Source organism: Panthera tigris, chromosome C2 (assembly GCF_018350195.1).
Source record: "Panthera tigris isolate Pti1 chromosome C2, P.tigris_Pti1_mat1.1, whole genome shotgun sequence".
Classification (NCBI taxonomy): Eukaryota; Metazoa; Chordata; class Mammalia; order Carnivora; family Felidae; genus Panthera; species Panthera tigris.
The window spans coordinates 142,995,023-142,997,895 of NC_056668.1; the positions used below are offsets into that span (position 1 = coordinate 142,995,023).

General features: G+C 41.7%; 1 long non-coding RNA gene across 1 annotated transcript; it reads left to right on the forward strand.

The window, feature by feature from the left end:
* Positions 1-284: 284 nt before the first annotated feature.
* LOC122230681 lies at positions 285-1,661 on the forward strand. The gene is made up of 3 exons (XR_006207718.1): positions 285-380; positions 552-674; positions 1,472-1,661. It is a non-coding gene; the product is annotated as an uncharacterized LOC122230681 (long non-coding RNA).
* The last annotated feature ends 1,212 nt before the right edge of the window (positions 1,662-2,873 follow it).

Genomic DNA, 2,873 nt, shown 5'->3' on the forward strand with positions numbered 1-2,873 from the left:
CTGGAAAAGACAAAATTATGGAGACAGTAAAAATATCAGATTGCCAAGGGCTGAGTTGGGGGTAGGAGATGAATAGAGGATTTTTTTTTGGCAAGTGAAAGTACTCTGTTACTATAATAATGGATACATGTTATTATATATTTGTCCAAACCCATAGAATGTACAACAGAAATAATGAACCATAATGTGAACCATAATGTATATTATGGAACTTGGGTGGTTATGACGTATCAATGTGGGTCATCAATTGTAACAAATTTACCACTCTGAGAGGGATTCTGATCCCAGGAGAGTCTATGCATACATGGGTCTGGTGTATCTGGGAAATCTCTGTATCTTCCCCTAAATGTTTTTGAAAACATAAGCTGCTCTAAAAGAAGGTGGGTTGTTTTTTTAAGTGACTTTTTAAAAGATCTTAGAGCTACATAATTCATTCCTATTTAAAAAGATATTTCTTCTGAAAATATTATGCCTTGTTAAAAAAAATATACGGCATTATAAAAAGTAACTTAACATAGAAAAAAAAAAATCTGAAGCAGACTTCCCCACAGGCCTACCCCTGCCACTGCTGGTTTCGAAGTTGACATTTGAGTCTCAAGGGTAATCAAGAGCATGGAATTCATTCTGAAAATCTCTTCTGCTCGGTTGGAACAACTGTGTTTATAAGGCACATGGTATGATGAAGATTACATTTATTTTAAATTAGTCTGGGGATGGCATTGTTGTTCTAAAAGTCTGAAGGTGGACTCACAAATTTAAATAGTTCATGTTAGTAGCAAAGCCTGCTGTTTGCTGTAGCAGATGCTGTCAGTGCTCCGCCCATATCCTGTAGGATTTGTCTTACCAAAAGCACCTGTGACTCTGTGCCAGAGCAGAGTTGGGTAGCAGGCTGGAAGTGCTGCGGGGGTTAATACAACTGGGAGGAACCCTAAGCCAATGGCAGATGGCAGTTGTCAGACAAATGGGACAACTTGGTTGGGATAACTCTGAGAAGTGTCTACACTGACTCCCAGGATTCCCCTGCTGAATTAATCTTCAGTTGCCCATTCTTGTAACTTGATTTATAGTGTACCCTTTATTAGCTAGCTTCCTTCCTTCTCTCACTTTCCTACTTTCCTTATGTTTCCTAGTTTCGTCTCCTAAACACACAACTTACACATTGTTTTAGGATCTGCTTCTAGGGTAACCCAAACTAAGACCATTATCTTCTCAATAGCTATTGCCTTCTTCCTTGTTAACATGACTTCAGTTTTCCTGAAGTTCCCACCCCCCCTCCCTGGCATCATGGGCTGGCTCATATCACCCCAAGGAAGGGATCCTAACTAGTCTAGATCAATTATGGCATTCTTGTTCTAGCGTGAGCAGTTAGCTCAGATATGACCAATAAGACATGATAGAGAGTCAGCTAGAGGACTTTAGAGACAAAGGAAAAGCCAGCTTATTTTCAGCCCCTGAATTTTTTCATGTCTAGGTGAGATGCTGGAACTGGTATAGTCATCTTACAACAATGAGAGGAAATATTGGAAGGAAGAGTCAACACAAAGAGGGCAGAGCCACAAGAACTCCCAAGAAGCAGAGTCAGAGTCCTAATTATATTCTATCTGGAGTTGCTTTGTCTTTGGAATTCATGCTATGTGAAATAATTCCTTTTGTTTAAAGCAGTTGAGTCAGGATTTTTGTTACTATAGGTAGAAATCATCTAATTAATAAATTTTCTTGACAGCAGAAAAAACAAAACATAGTCCCTAGAATGCTGAGAGAATACATATGGCCACTGAAACAGGAATCAAGTACCAAAAGGAGTCAAACAGACATCAGCAGAAACAATTCAGGGTCAGGGAAAGGGGATGTGGAATCATATTCACCAAGCAATGATGGCACACAAAGCTAGAATGTACAAACCAGATAAGTAGGGCACCAAGAGTGGATAATCGTCCAAGCTGTCTCCTTCTTTCCTCCCTTCCTTCCTTCCTTCCTTCCTTCCTTCCCTCCTTCCTTCCCTCATTCTTTCCCTCCTTCCCTCCTTCCCTCCTTCTTTCCTTCCTTCCCTCCTTCCTTCCCTCATTCTTTCCCTCCTTCCCTCCTTCCCTCCTTCCTTCCTTCCTTCCCTCCTTCCTTCCCTCATTCTTTCCCTCCTTCCCTTCTTCCCTCCTTCCTTCCTTCCTTCTTTCCTTCCATTGTCATCATTGAGCACATACTCTATTCCAGACACTTCTAGGAATTGAGCACTTAGTGGTGAACAGGGTGGACGTGGCCATAGCCCTTGGGAAGCTTGCATCCTAGAGAATCACTGGCAAGTTAGAGGATAGGAATACATTTTGGAGAAAGAGGAAGGAAAGCGGGCACATGTGTGGGCCCAGGTAAAACTCTGTCAAGGCAGCTGGATGCTCCATATGCTGCTTTCCCACCATATGTAGCTATTTCCACTCCAGGCCTCAAAGGAGCCAAGAACGACTTCAGACTTGAGACATTATCAGTGACTAAGGCACCCCCAAACAAAGGAAACTCTTCATCGGCCCCAATGGAAGTCCTGTAAACTGGGAAATATTGTTAAAATGGCCCTCTGGGAGATAAAAGTCCCCTTTATCATAAATATGCCATGAGATGGAGACTGGTACTTGGCAAATGATTTTTTTCCTCACCTAAGGAATGGCCTAAGTTTGGGGACACCAGGTAAGATCAACCAAAAAGCTACCTGGAAATCTGTGTTGATTGGTCCTTGCTCAGCAGGGAGAAATGCTGTGATATCTTCATGGGCACAAAAAGGATGATAGCCACTCAGACACACATTTGCGATAGCCTAATTGCAGGAAAACATGGAAGAAGGGAAGTCTTAACTCCTTTTTATCCCCATGGGATAAATTATTCTAGAA